Here is a 16,623-nt window from a genome sequence, read left to right as displayed (position 1 = left end):
TATCGACAACAAAACAATGTTCTTTAATTTAACTGTCTCCCATACTTCCTGAGATGTATGGGGAACGAGGTAATGTTGCTTTTAACAGTAATCTTTGTAACCCAAACGTCTCTCTTGTGGAGGCTGTCACAGAAGTTGAACGATTCCATGCGTGGGATTTTCTCATGGATTAAACGAAACTGTAACAAAATTCACATCTCCTCTGCAACTGCCCCTTAGTATGGTCCCTGAGTGAAAAACAATACTAAAGCTTCGATTGGATGACAGTTTTGCAAGATGTTCAACTCGTGGATATATTTTGAGTTCCTCAAGACAATTACACAGAATTCTGCCAGGAATTTATTGTAAGTGACATGGGTAAAGTAATGAGTCTTTCACCTATTTATTCGCGAAACTCTTATCTCAAGCCTGGCGGTGTGGCCGAGCGGTTCTAGGCGCTTAAGTCTGGAACCACGCGACCGCTACGGTCGCAGGTTCGAATCCTGCTTCGGTCATGGATGTGTGTGAAGTCCATAGGTTAGTTAGGTTTAAGTCGTTCTAAGTTATAGGGGACTGATGACCTCAGATGTTAAGTCCCATAGTGCTCAGAGCCATTTGAACCATTTTTTTCTGAACTCGATTGTATTGCAGATCAGCTGCCAGTCCCTGCACTAGCTGTCGACTTCCTACAGCAGGGTCGGCCACGGTGTGCCAAACTGCACACGTGCCGGGAATGCCGAGCGAATTCCGGCCTGTCTCGGCTTTTCTCGGTCCTTTTCGGAAGTATCCGGTACAGCTCAACATTTCATTTAGTATTGCAGATTGGTATTTTCCGGTCGGCACAACTCTCTTCAGTTCGGTAGAATCGTGGTGTCAGCGCTGTTTATCCCTCGACGTTTGTTCGTGGTTGAAGAACGCTCACAGATCCCGTGACTGTTTGCACAGATGGCTTACGTACGCCCGTGTGGATACTGGGGCGCTTGTGTATCATATTTTGTCTGGCAATATAGGATGCGGCATTTAAATCGTGACAAATTTCAGTTTGAATTTCCCGCCATATCGTAGTTCTGCCGGCGGTCGCAATTGGTGTTCTTGAAAGCCATAGGCATCTAGTAAACAGTCAGAACCCCAAAATGGCCGGAATGTTACGGAGTACAACCAAAGAGACGCATTTATTGGAAGTCTTCACGCTGGGCGTTCGCCTACTGAAATACGTAGTACCCGAGATCAATTGTTTACGCTATTGTGGCCAACCATTCGAGGAAACGCGTGTCACCAACTTCTGCAGTGATCGAAAAGGTTCAGATGCTAATTTCGGAGGACCCGGGGCATCAATACTGAATGTCAACGAGCAAACAATGGCAGAGGAGGACCTCATACGAATCATTTAGTCCAAAACTGGCTCTCGGATAATGTTGACATGTTCTGAAGGAAGGAGTTCTGGCCTTCGAATAGCCCGGATTTGAACCCCCTCGACTACTGTGTTTGGAGCGTAGTCGAAAGAATTACCAATAAGACGAGGCTCCCTAATGTCACACTCTACGCACCGCTATCGAAGCAGCATTCGCGAATATGGACAGCTCTGTTTTAAAGAGTGCGTGCAATAGCTTCAGGAGAAGCCTGGAGGCGGTCATTGTGGCTGATGGGGATTACATCGAGTAATGTTACTCTTGAAAGATGTCACTACTAATACGTAAAAGGATTATCATTTGTATTTTGTTCTAATAAAAATGCTTTTAAAAAAGTTTAATTTGTCCGGATTTAAGCACCGCACCTTGTACAACCTGAGTCACTATGTTACAATAGAGGACCTCATGATGGAATGCGAAACCCTTTGCTTATGGAAGAAATCATGACGGAAAATACAGATGTTGGTTTCTTTGTTGCTGGTTATGTAAGTTTTATAGTTTTAAGTGAGGGCCTTTCACGACTTAACCTATAAATATCTTTTTCTCTTGTTTCAGGTAAGCACTAGTGATGTCAACGTTACTCCAGTTACGCAGTGCTTGGATTCCTGTACCAGTAAGGGGATAACTCAGCAACATCCTTTCACAGTGAGCTATTGCCAGTCCATACAAACGATACAGTGAGTCAAAGTAATGTATTTTGACGGTTAGAGAGGAGCATTTATATGCAACAGCAGTCAGATATAGATCCAACGGCTGTATATGACTGATGGAAACGGCTCAGTCATTGATGAATTTATCCGGGATGACAGACCCATGACACCGTAATGTGGACCAGAGGAAAATGAGGTAAAACTAATCTAAGGTTCCGGTAAATAAACAGATTCTGTTCGTTTGCTGTGTTCCTTTTATCTTGACCAGACAGACTATGCATTTACGATGATCTTGTGTCATGATGATCTGCAAAGTTCCTCTATGAGTTGGAATCAATGCTTTCTCTAAGTTCCCACGTATGATGAAATATGGACGTTTCGTTTAGATTCAATTCGTGAAAGAACTCATTAAAACGGAGGTGACCAGGAACTTTGCTTCCACGATTGGTCAGAACACGTAACAGAACATTCCTTTGGAGTCACATAATGGGAGAAGGATTCTCATAGACAACTGCGCTAACATGAAACTATAATTACAACACCCATTCGTTTTCAAGTTGCAGTGCATATTACGAAAATATACTCTGGAATCACAGTGGTGGTCTTTAATCTTTCGTAGACTCCAGATGAAACAGGAACCTCTTTCCGACGTAATTTTGACTACAGGTACATCGAAATACATTCGACTACGCATGGGACACTTTTTCAAAGCGGAGGAACATTGTCATAAATGATGATTAAGGCCGAAATACACTTAACAGCACGAAATGCGCGCAGCAACAATAACAAAGCTGAAGCGCCTAATTGAAGACTATTTGTTCAGGGAATCCAGATTTATTTTTCTGTTTCTTTGCACCGCAAGAAACACATTCTTTTGGGGGACAATTGGGTGTATATGACTGATGGAAACGGATCAGTCATTGAAGAATTTATCCGGGATGACAGACCCATGACACCGTAATGTGGACCAGAGGAAAATGAGGTAAAACTAATCTAAGGTTCTGGTAAATAAACAGATTCTGTTCGTTTGCTGTGTTCCTTTTATCTTGACCAGACAGACTATGCATTTACGATGATCTTGTGACATGATGATCTGCAAAGTTCCTCTATGAGTTGGAATCAATGCTTTCACTAAGTTCCCACGTATGATGAAATATGGACACTTTTTCAAAGCGGAGGAACATTGTCATAAATGATTATTAAGGCCGAAATACACTTAACAGCACGAAATGCGCGTAGCAACAATAACAAAGCTGAAGCGCCTAATTGAAGACTATTTGTTCAGGGAATCCAGATTTATTTTTCTGTTTCTTTGCACCGTAAGAAACACATTCTTTTGGGGGACAATTGGGTGTATATGACATCTTAGATACTTTTGCGCTGCAAACAAGTAAACACGTCACTAACTTGCAAGAAAGAGCAGCTAATTTCCGGCAATAGCCTTTAGGATGTTTAAGCTCTGAGTCAATGAGGATCACTTCATTTTGCAGGTACACTAACACTGACAGAAAGTTTGACTCAGTGGCAGTAATTTCTTCCGTGTAAACATCTGCGCGGGCTAACTTTGTTGAAGAGGTCCTTTTTGCCGGTAAATGAAAGAATAATCATGTGAAAACTCTGCATCACAAATAACGTGACGCAGTTTACTGCTGATGCTACTACTAATGATACTACTGATAATGATAACGATGATAATTTAATCAGGGTGATGATCTGGGTGTTCTCGGGTTTTCATCTGGATAATAGTGTTCTACTGGCACAATGTTAGTCGACATACCTCCTCGACATCATCAGGTGCTCCTTGCCTACTCAGGAGCATCCGATGTGGTCGGCGAGGTACATCGACGAAAGATTATGCCAGTAAGACTCAAACATACGACTGAAAACACGAAAAAATTCAAACCATCATGATGATGAGAAGTCATAACCAAGATGAAATAAGGTAAACATTACTGAAGCTACGTCTCTGTCTTAGCGAAATCGGCATCCTAAGTTCATCACTGTCATAAATTTCTCGGACCACAGCGAGACTGCTAAAGAAGGCTATTAAATGGAAAGTACACTGACGTCACCCGGTTAATATAACGCTATAACTTCTGACAGGGCTGTGCCTCGCTTGCTACTTTCGCGGACACAGTGTTCTGTCTTACCTGACCGTTATTTTGAATTCCGCATATGTTGTCTTTTATTTGGACTGTTTTATTCGGTGGCTGAATGTACTCTTGCGCGACTTTAAACATTCCTCGTCGATCTTTAGGCTGCCTTTCTGCCAGTTTTACGATGTCATGGCACAGACTCATTTGCGTCGTATCAGTGTACGTAATATTACGTGAAGCGTAGTGAAATAAATAATTTTTGTTACGCAGGCACCAGATGATACCACTGATAATAATAATAATATTAAAAATAACAATAATAAAATGTCTAGGATGAAATAGAAAGGAAGCTGTGAGTGCGACAGTTGGAAAAACCATCAGTTGTATAAATGGTGATCAAAAAGTTTCCATTCGAAGGCGATACTACCCAGAATCGGCATGCAAATCAGGTAAAATCGACATGAGCCCTGAGGCAATCCTACCGATGCAGGATGCTGAAGACACCCACTTGGTAAAACACAATGTCCTGCTTGGTGGATAAGTCTGTTAACTGCCTGCAGCACATCCTCGTCCGACAGAAACCGTTGAACCTTCCAAGTAATTTTTAAAGGACCAAAAACATGATATTCGTGTGGCGAGAGATCAGGACTACTGGGCAGGTGCTCGAGTGTATCCCTCTTGAGTTGGCCTAATTTCTGCTTTACGGCTTTTGCTATATGGAGACTTACGTTATCAAGAAGCCGCAATAATCAATTTGGAGTTGGTTTTCGATAGACATGTTATCCCGTACTTATTTGTCACTCTCCGATGTGTCCATTTGTAAAACAAAGCTGGAGTTATTAACCAGATTAACACCAAATCTCTTAAATGACATACATAGCCCTTGGCTTATTCAAAATCTACAAAATTGTAGCTTGATGATAGGATGTACAGTTTAATACAGGGAACCGTTACCGCGTAAGACGGTAGTACTAATAACGTTTTCTTCTATCCTTCATACTCTGTTAGTCAGCTAGAGCGCTGTCATGTAACGTAAGCACACCGGAGACAGAAATGTATCGATAGACTGGAGAATCTAGTAAGCATTTTGGAATTGGAAGTACGAAAGTCACAAAACCAGACTATTACGGCGAGCTGGTGAACACATCACGCAGCAATCCGTATCAAAACGCAGCGCAGTTCAACCACACATCTGCACATTTCCCGATCAGAGAATACAGTTCCCATCAAGAATCGGGAGTGTGGTGTACGAACCAAAGATGCGGTCGTCAAGGTGAGGCTTTGTCGGCCACCATTTGCTCGGAAAAATATCATTCGTAACTGGCGAAATGAATATTTTCCGACGAAATGCTACTTTCTAACATGTTTTCATTAGTTCCCATTCTTGTTTGTTTGCCTGTTCGGTGCAAGTTTTACAATTGATTTTAAACTACTTTCTCATTAATTAAATACTTGAAACTTCCAATGTAGTCGAGAACTGGATGCCAGTGCTACCTTAATTCGCTTTTTTCCCTGGTGCGTGGCAGAGGGCACGTTGTGTAGCACTGCTATTCCCAAAACAAAAGCAACACTGATGGCGCCGCACGACTGTCAATATAAACGATAAGACATGTACAGGTATTGTAACACGGCGCAATCATGCTCGGTAAACTAACTTGAAAGAACATAGGCCAAATGAAATAATGGAGTTTCGTAACTTTACTGGTATAGCAAACCGAAGAAAAGCAAAATTTTCGCATTCTGACCCTCAAGGGACAATCGGGCCCGACCGACAACCGTGTCGCCCTCATCTATGCCGTCATTGGATGCGGTATGGATGGATGTGGGTTCAGCACACGGCTCTACCGGCCTTTGTCGGTTTTCTTGACCCTGCAACCGCCACTTCGTACTCAAGTAGCTTCTTAGCTGGCTCACGAAGCTGAGTGCGTCCCGTTCCAGTCTTCTCAACAAGGAAATATTTTTGACATTACTGGAAATCGAACATTTGTCCCGAGCATAGCAGCCAAACACGCTGACTAATGAGTTACGGAGGCTTACGGTAAACCGATGGAACGACCATAAAGCGGCAAATTAAATTCAACATAAAAAGGGCAAGAATTAGCGAAAAATTGGAAAGAGATGTCAGTGGATAACAAATGAGATGCCGGAATTAATAAATAGACGACAAAAACCTAAGAAAATGGAAGTGAACAGCAACAATTTAGATAAAATGAACTGAAAGTGGAAGGAAAGCCAGAGATAAATAAATGGAGCATACATGTCAAGAGATGAAAAATTATAACATGTAATTTATAATAACCTACTTTCGAGGACGCACAACAACGAGCATAATGAATAGAGATGACTAACGTAACTGTATAATGGATTCAGAAAACAAACCGGGGAGGTGATAACGGAATCTGGTGAACGTCTATCATTGACCAGAAGATACTGCATCAACTGAAGCTGAAAACATAGTGCAAGACAGTAACAGCTTTATCACTGAATTACAAATAGCTTTGTACGAACCCGTGATAAACGTTCAGCTATTGATGATCCGCCAGCATTTCTCTTACAGACATCACACCAAGATGTGGGAAACAAAGGAATTAGAGCGGATACAAGTGAAATTGTTCGTAAGCTTGAAAACTAAACTGTCGACACACTCGTATTACAACCAGTATCTCTTTATCTCAGTGTAGCATTTGCACCCAAATTTTTCGATTATTTTTTGTATATCTACGACTCTATCTTCCTCTACACTTTGTACACCTGGAGTAAAAGGGGCTATGGTGGAGACATCACTGAGATTTCTAGTGTTGGACAGAGAGCTAGGAAAAGAAGTGTATTTACATACTGAAGGAGGTGGACAGACAGGTTTTGACATACGAGCAGCGTTGGCTCATATGGCTCTGAGCCCTACGGGACTTAACATACGAGTCATCAGACCCCTAGAACATAGAACTACTTAAACGTAACTAACCTAAGGACATCACACACATCCATGCCCGAGGCAGGATTCGAACCTGCGACCTTAGCGGTCACGCGATTCCAGACTGAAGCGCCTGGGATCGCTCGGCCACACCGGCTGGCAAGCATCCTCAATATGTTTATTCAAAAGACGTTTCTATTCAGATAAAGGAGAATATTTATTGAAGCAAGTACAGTAAGTTCTGTCCCTTGACATAATTACTTGGTACGTTTATGACAGATGTGTTAAGTTCAGTCTTAACATTGTTTATATGGTGTAATAATGTGGTTTATAAAATTAATTCTGGATTAAATTAATTATATATGTAAATATGCGTGTGTTATAGTTAATTAGTGGGATTTTTGCACTTGATTTCTACAAAAAAGTGCCAGTATAAATCTTAGTACCTCAAACTAAGACAATTCAGAACATTTAAATTTGTATTTTTCAGAGATTTCGCAGTAATGTTCCGTTAATTCGCCCAGCAAGTGAAGATTGCTAAGTCAATGTCAAGCCTTATTAAGTGCACTCAGTCTGGAAGGAAACAATGTGAAACACCCACTGAGCCGGCCGCGGTGGTCTCGCGGTTCTAGGCGCGCAGTCCGAAACCGTGCGACTGCTACGGTCGCAGGTTCGAATCCTGCCTCGGGCATGGATGTGTGTGATGTCCTTAGGTTAGTTAGGTTTAAGTAGTTCTAAGTTCTAGGGGACTTATGACCACAGCAGTTGAGTCCCATAGTGCTCAGAGCCATTTAGCCAAACACCCACTGAAGAATTTTTAAAAGTAATTTTTGGGAAGGATATACAATTTTAAAAATATGTCATTATTATAGATACATTTGAAAACAACAGCTTCTCCGAATAAAAAAAGTGCACAGTGCATTGAAGTGTCTTATTAATGAGCTTTTATTAAAATTTACTTCTCCATTTCTCAAAACAACCAACTTGGCCTTTACCATTGTTTGCAGCCATGGTCTTCAATTATATTTTCTTTATTTTGTCCAGAAAATACAATTTGTCCAAATGGTACGTAGCTGTTACACCACAGACACACATTAAGGTGGACAACAGTTCAAATATCCTCTCGCCACACAGATGTACGCTGTCCAGTCATATTAAAGTGAACACCTGAGTAGCTACCTTTTGCAACACGAAACATGCAGGAAGAGAGTCAGCAAGGTTCTAGAACAGTGGTTCCCAACCCTTCTCAGACCATTACCGTAGCTAGTAATTTCCACCAACCTTTCCCAAATGCAATACCAGCATTACCGTTAGTTAAATTTTAGAATGAAAAATAATGTTCTCTGAATATTTTAGTTTTGAAATGGTGAATGATAAATTACAACTAGTTTTTGTAGATGTTAAGCCTCAGTCTAATGAGATATTTGGTAGCGTTTTCTTTTTTTCGAATGATGAAACAGTTCTCACTGCAACCTACAACTAGTGCTCAGAAAAGACGTTGAAGCGAGACACTTGTTACAAAGGATGCTTCTGCACCACTCCTCTTCCTCATGACATTTGTTTCACCCTCACCCTGCACCACATCCAAAATCAGCCTTGAAATGGCACAAATTGGAAGACTTCACGCTTTGTATGATTAGTACCACTAATAATAGTAATAATAATAACAGCAATGATAATAATAATACTATGTAGGCCATACAACAGTGTAATAGCCATTTCAAAGCTGCTCTTGTGTTGTGCTGTCAATTAGTTCATTTATTTCTGGGCAGAGATTAATCAACCAATTTCTTGTCTGTTGGGACAAGTCTATCAGGAGAACTGCCTACAACTTGTACAAGGCATTTTTATGTGATATTGTAAAAACATGTGACATGCATACCTCAATTTTACTATCATAGATGCATGATACGAAATAGAAAGTACGTGTGTTCTGGTGGACTATTCGAGGAAGATGTTCGTACATCCTTTTCACACTCTGTAACGTCCACCACACTATTCACGCGATAATGCTATAAAAAAATATTATTGTTGGTAACTTACGTGATCTGTGTTACGCTCTTACAAGACAGTAAAAAATCGTAAATATCCTTTAAAAATAATGTAGTTTCGTGATCGAAACATATCTGAACCTCTTAGAAAATTAAATTTTACCCTTCAGCCAGTAATTGCCCTACCTTAGTGACCACTGTTCTGCAAGGTCCCAACAGGGATATGGAGTCATGCCGACTCCTGACTCATAGCCTGGTGAACTAGGTTTCTCGATTGGGCATCCATGCCATATCGGAAAGGTCCCATAAATTGCTGATTGAACTTAGATCTGGGGAGTCTGGTAGCCAGGACGGTACGATGAATTCATGCTGGTGCTCTTCGAACCACGCACAAATACAGCGAGCAGTGTGACACGTTGCACTGTCCTGCTGGTAGATGCCATCGTGCCGAGGCAAAACAAAATGCAGTTGGGGTGGAAATGGTCCTCAAGGATAGATGCATACTTGTGTTGATCCACTGTATCTTCAGGATGACGATATCACCCAGGGAAAGACACGAAAACATTCCCTAGACCTTAACGCCCTTCCGCCGGCCTGTAGCCTTGTGACGATTGTTTCAGGGTGTTTGCTTTCAGTCTGATGGAGCATAAAACATGATTCATCTGAAAAAGGACACCTGTCGTCACTTCGCCACTCAATTAAAGTCCAGTTGCGGTGCTCGCGCAAATTCGAGCCTTCGTTGGCGATGAAAGCAGTCAGCATGGCGTCTTCTGCAGCGACTCATACACAGCAACGTTCGCTGAGCCGTCGTTGAGGAGATACTTTGGGTAGCCCCTTGGTTCGTCTGGGCGGTCAGTTGGGTTGGGTTGGGTTGGGTTGTTTGGGGGAAGAGACCAAACTGCGAGGTCATTGGTCTCATCGGATTAGGGAAGGAAGTAGGCCGTGCCATGTCGAAGGAACCATCCCGGCTTTTGACTGGAGCGATTTAGGGAAATCACGGAAAACCTAAATCAGGATGGCCGGACGCGGGATTGAACCGTCGTCCTCCCGAATGCGAGTCCAGTGGGCGGTCAGTTGCTCAACATTTGAACATCTATTCACTGGCACACACCTCCGCAGTTGTCGTCACCCAAGTCATCCATGGTTCGTGGCGCACCACATTTGCCTCGGCTCCTGTTTTGGATGGCGCTATTTTGCCATGCACGGTATACTTTAACCACCGCGGCACGCGAACAGTTTACAAACTTAGCCATTCCACCTGTGGCCCGAAAGCCAATGATCACGCCCTTTGGGATCTGAGATAAATCGGTCTGTATTTGCATTAGGATGACAGCACTGTTTTTCCGAGTCCGTCCCACTCGTTCTGTATACCCACCACTGCTATCACTGACACCTGACGTCTGTGAGTGATTACTGTACGTTGACGGCGGTCTTGACATTAGTGTGATGGGACCGTGTTTGTTAAGTACCCACTGCCGAGTGTCTCAGAACACGTTTGATATAGTTTACCACTTTAAAATATCTCGTTACTGAAGATGTATTTGAAAACAGTGACTTACTTGAATAAAAAGAAATCCCATCACATGTAACTGAAATGACTTGTTTATGACATTTTATTGAAATTTTACCTTGCAGTTTTTCGTCAACTAACTTATCGCTTACCACTGTTGCAATCAAGGTCTTCCACACTAAATACTTAGTTTTGTCCCAAATGAATACTTTTTGCCTAAGACTCATCTGTTAGACCATGGGCAGACATTCAGGAGGGTGGCATTTCAAATTCCCTCTAGCCCTTCCTGTTCATGTTCCCTGTGGTATCCCTAAATCGCTTTCACTTAAGGAGGACAGATGTATTTTTTTTTCCCATCCTTGGCCAATCTGAGCTCGAATTCTGTCTCCAATGACCGCGTCGTCGACACAACGTTAAATACTAAACTTCCTTCCTTTTTAAACGATCCCATTACCAAGCATTCTGTTTTTCGAAATCCCTCTATCTTTTCACTGAATTAACCTTTAAGGATCGGATATCAATGAACAACACTGAAGAATCTCTAGTAAATAAATCGTGCTAAGGTTATCTGGCGTCCAATTTACGCTTCATATCACACTTGACGTACCTACACGGAACAAAAAAATCAGTCACCCCCAGGAGAAATCACGCTAATATCGTTAACCACCGCCCCTAGCCTTGCTTACTGGCCTCAGTTGGTATAGAGGAGAAAGATAGTTTCTTCAGAGCTTCGAGGCCCTTAGCCTTGATTAATGGCTTCAGTTTGGTGTGGAAGAGAAAGCACAAGTTTCTTCAGAGCTGCGAGATCAGAAGCGAGGCGAGTGATAACAAAACGGAAGATATTTATTTACAGAATAAAAGTCCAGTTTATTCCACGACCAGTTTCGACGCTTGAAGCTTCATCTTCAGGTGCCACCAAATAATTACGAAAACATCAGTGTTTGGCATTCAAACCAGTCATTGTGGATCACAACACATCAACCAAAGGCATGGAAGCATAGGACCGGCAACCACAGCGCCCACGTAGACAGCACGGCTTGTAAGTTTATGGTGCTATGATTGCTGGTCCTAAGCTCCCATGCGTTGGTTTGACGTTCACCAACGAAACCTATTTCACGAAGGAGCGAGTGGGCAGAAGGAAACCCCCCGCAGCACAGTGGCACGAGTGTACGAACAACGATGCGTTGCCAGTATCTGGTGTGGTACTATGAATCAGCATCTCTTAAGGCCCCATATGCTACCACCATGGCTGACAGGAGAGCGATATATGCATTTCCTCGATGCTATCTAACCGGAATTGTTGGAAGACATGGGTTTGGCATCTCGTATGAACCTGTTGTACATACATGATGGAGTTGATGATGATGTTTGGTTTGTGGAGATCTCAACTGCGCGGTCACCAGCGCCCGTACGAAGTCCCAATTTTGACACAGTCCAATTTTTTACATCGCACAGTCTAGCCACTGTCACGAATGATGATGAAATGATAAGGAAAACATAAACACCCAGTCCCCTGCTAGAGAAAATCCCCAACCCGGCCGGGAATCGAACCCGGGACCCCGTGATTAAGAGGCAGCACAAGATGGAGTCCCCGCTCACTACAGCGGCACAGTGCCATGTCACCTGGACAGCTACTTCCGTTGTAAACGCGCTGGTCGTGGAGGCCCTGTACCATGGCCAGCAATATCTCCAAACATAAGTTCTCTGGATTTCTTTTTGCCGGTCGGGGTGGCCGAGCGGTTATAGGCGCTACAGTCTGGAACCGCGCGACCGCTACGGTCGCAGGTTCTAATCCTGCCGCAGGCATGGATGTGTGTAATGTTCTTAGTCCCATAGTGCTCAGAGCCATTTGAACCATTTTGATTTTTTTTGTGTGGCCATCTGTGATTTATGAATGAGGGAGTGTTGATGTCAACAACCTTCGGCGGAGAATACAACAAGCCTGTGATATTACTCGAAGACATACAGACGTGATGGATCGCATTCAACAGTTCTTTCTGCAAAGAGTCGAACTTTTCCACACAGTTCATTTCGAATTGTACTTATGAAATGCCACCTCAACTTCTGGTCATGAGTTTCTATGTTAGTTTGGATTTATACAGTTGTACTGTATCCGTTTGGATTAACTGAGACATAACTGACTAGTATCTTGTGTTCTGAATCTTTGTACTCGTTTCTGAAGACTAAATCCAGGACACAAAAACCAAATAATGAGACATGCATACACAATAATAAAGTTCGTCGTCAGTTTCCTTTCCCCAAGCAAGCTAGCCACGATAACGGTTGTCAAGAATGGAACGAAGTGGATGTGGGTGCTGTCATGGCTCTCATTGTCATGCCGGGCGTCGCTTGACGCCATATTCCTTGCCTTGTAATCAGCGGCGTCGACTACCTACAACTCTCGCATGTTGCGCAGTGTTGCAGATCTTTCCCCTTGGCTCGTGTCGCCGCGCAGTAACGCCCAAACGCCCGCTTCACATTTCACTATATTACAATATGCAGCTGCATTGCATTTAGTGACACAGGAACACGGGGGAAATGAATTTAGGTTTGTAGCTCAACGTACGATATTTACTACGGAATATTTTTCCTTATTTACAACATCTCCCTGCACATAATGTTACAGGAAAAGTGAACTGGCAGTGATTTTCCGTTGACGGAACAGTTCTGTTGTCGCAAACAAGGACTTCGCAAGAGCGCCTCTGGGAGACACAGCTTGGTCCGCGATGCGGAAAGGAAGGATATTTCTGCTTTTCCTCGGCGCGCACTTCCCTCTTTAAGCCGGGCCCCACGCCGCGTGGCACGTCCGGACGATATCATAGCTCTCCCCCTAATATCTCGGCCGCCGCCGCTCGATCGCACTGTGTTTGGTTTGCTCTTGTGGCGAACGGCTGAGGTGCGCCGAGAAAATTGCGAGGAGTGCCTGCGATGCGCAGCCTTCTGGTCAAAGGAATGGGAATTCTAGAGCAGAATTGTGTTCATGACTCGACGTGGCGAGGTAAGAACTGTACACGACAATGCCGGCATCGGCCGACAGATTTTAAGATAAATGCTCACCTTCCCAGTACTGGAAGCTACGCTAACGAATTACGAGAGAATCGGAAGCCTTCTTCGTACGGATTATACAATATACCTCCAATGATGATGATATACATTTCCAGTTTTATTTTTCTTTGTTGTTATTTCGTCCACCACACCTTACACGGCGAGGGTGTACAGCAGTAAAAATACATATGCTCTTCAGTTAGTGAAATTAAAATAAATCAAAGAAATCAAATCAGTATTATTAAGACTCTTGGGAGAGCCACCGTATCAAAATTATTCCATCAAGTGTAGAAAATGTATGACAGAGGTGAAAGACATTCAGACTTAAGGAAGAGTGTAATCATTCCAACTGCAAATAACACAGACGCGCCGGCCGTTGTGGCCGGGCGGTTCTAGGCGCTTCAGTCTGGAGCCGCGCTGCTGCTACGGTCGCCGGTTCGAATCCTGCATCGGGCATGGATGTGTGTGCTGTCCTTAGGTTAGTTAGGTTTAAGTAGTTCTAAGTCTAGGGGACTGATGACCTCAGATGTTAAGTCCCTTAGTGCTCAGAGCCATTTGAACCATTTTTTAACACCGACGCTGACACCCGTCAGTATTACCGAACCATCAGTGTTACAGGCTATAGTTGCAAAATATTGACACGAATTACTTACAGAAGAATGGAAAAACTGATAGAAGCCGACCTTAGGTGTTATCAGTTTGGGTTCAGGGGAAATGTAGGAACACATGAAGCAATACTAACGTTGTAACATACAAGACTGATTGACGAAAAGAAAGATGCAGAGCCTGCTAAATGACGATTCCTACCGGAAGATCAGCGTTGACCCTACAAAGAAGATGGAGAACAACACGAGGTCGCTTCACAAGGACGCAGATTTACCGGAGGGTGACGCTAAGAAATTGTTACCCCAAGGTCCGGTACCGCCTAGACTATATGGACTCCCGAAGGTTCACAAAGAGGGGTTATCATTACGCCCCATTGTCAGCAACATCAGGGCACCTACATATTTGTTGGCCAAGTACCTGACGGGAATATTAAGTCCTTATGTGGTTAAATGTCCTCATCACATCCGTAATTCCGTGGATTTTGTTAAACGCCTTGATAGCTTCAGGTTGGATGAGTCAGGTATCAGGGTGAGTTTTGACGTCTTTTCCTTGTTTACGAGGCTACCCCAGCGAGAGTCACTAGAATTGATTAGTCAGAAGTTTGACGAGAAGACCACTGAACTTTTTAGGCATGTCTTGACTTCTACGTATTTTCTTTTTAATGGAGAATACTACGAACAAACGGAGGGAGTCGCCATGGGTAGTCCACTCTCACCGGTGGTAGCGAATTTGTACATGGAGAACTTCGAGGAGGAAGCCCTGTCGTCATCCGAATGGAAACCTACTTGCTTTTTCCGTTACGTGGACGACACGTTCGTCATCTGGCCACATGGTATGAATAAACTCCTTGACTTCCTTACACATCTAAACTCCATTCACCCCAACATCAAATTCACTGTGGAGACTGAAACGGAGGGTAAATTACCTTTCCTTGACGTCTTGGTCAAGTGAAGGGCTGACGGCACCCTAGGTCGTGGGGTGTATCGGAAGACAACGCACACTGATCTGTTTTTGCACGCAGACAGCTGTCACCATCCTTCACAGAGGAATGGGGTATTTAAAACTCTAGTACATAGGGTGCGCACTATCTCTGACGCAGAGAGTCTACCCCAGGAGTTGGAACACCTGAGAACTGTATTTCGAAAAAATGGGTACTCAAAGTGGCAGATTGAACGTGCTCTCCGCCCAACCACTACAGCACAACTTGTGGAGATGGATGAAATCACGAGGGAGGAGGTAGGCACTGCGTTTATTCCATATACAGGCGCACTCTCGGGAAAATCGCCCGCATTTTGAAGAAACACTGGATCGGAACTGTGTTTTGTCCTCCGAATAAAACTCGTGCACTGGTGGGGAGTGACAAAGATGACCTCGGTTTGAGGAAGGCCGGCGTGTACCAGATTTCGTGTCGATGCCGTGAACACCAGAGGCACACTCGACTGATGTATCCGAGCAAATCGGTGGTCGCTGAACATTGTTTGTCGGAAAATCACGCTATGGAGTATGAACGCACGAGGATTCTGGTACAGACGTCGAGATACTGGGACAGCGTTGTTAGAGAGGCCATCGAAATTCGCACCAATGACGACCTCATAAACCGTGACTGTGGCTATAAACAAGGCTTGGGAACCAGGGATTGGGTTAATCAAGAGTAAATCGAGCAAACGTATAGTTGTGACGACCACGGCGGACAGAGCCATCACACCGACGTCATCTCAGACGCCGTCGCAATCTGCTCCACCGCGCGATCGTGGCGCGGGAGCGGACGGCGGTGGGAGTGCGCCGCGGGCGGAGGGTATTTAAATAGGCCGCCGCCGCGACCGAACCCAGTTCCTTCTGAGCAGCCATAGCGTACGGATCTCCGTACCGGCACGTTCACAGGAGCTCAGTCCGTCAGTTCACCTGATGATGGCGACATGTATGATCGTCGAAATATTGTGCCCGTTGGACACTGTAGACCGGCAGTACACCCGTGGATATTTTGATTATCTTTACAATATTCGTAGACTTAGGGAAATCATCTGACAATATTGACTGGACTACTGTCTTCGAAATTTTGACGGTAGCAAGGATAAAATACAGAGCCCTGAAAGTTATTTTTAACTTGTGAAGAAACCACATTGCAGTTATGAGAGTCGGAGCAAAAGATTAAATAGCAGTAGTTGGGAGAACGAATGAGACTCGGTTGTTGGCTATCCTTAGTGTTATTCAGTGTGTACATTGAGCAAGCAGTAAAGGAAGCCAAAGAGAAATTTAGAAATGGACAAAAATTTAAGAGAGAGGAAATAAAAAATTCGAGATTTGCCGATAATATATGTATGCCATGTATTAGGTAATAAACTTAAATATTTCTACGAACAGTTAATTAAAGACCCGAATTATTAAGCTATGCTGTAACATACGAAATTATATTCCCCAGAACGCAA

Source organism: Schistocerca serialis, chromosome 8, assembly GCF_023864345.2.
Source record: "Schistocerca serialis cubense isolate TAMUIC-IGC-003099 chromosome 8, iqSchSeri2.2, whole genome shotgun sequence".
NCBI lineage: Eukaryota > Metazoa > Arthropoda > Insecta > Orthoptera > Acrididae > Schistocerca > Schistocerca serialis.
The sequence above is the reverse complement of the archived record's forward strand: the minus strand, read 5'-3'. Positions refer to the sequence as shown.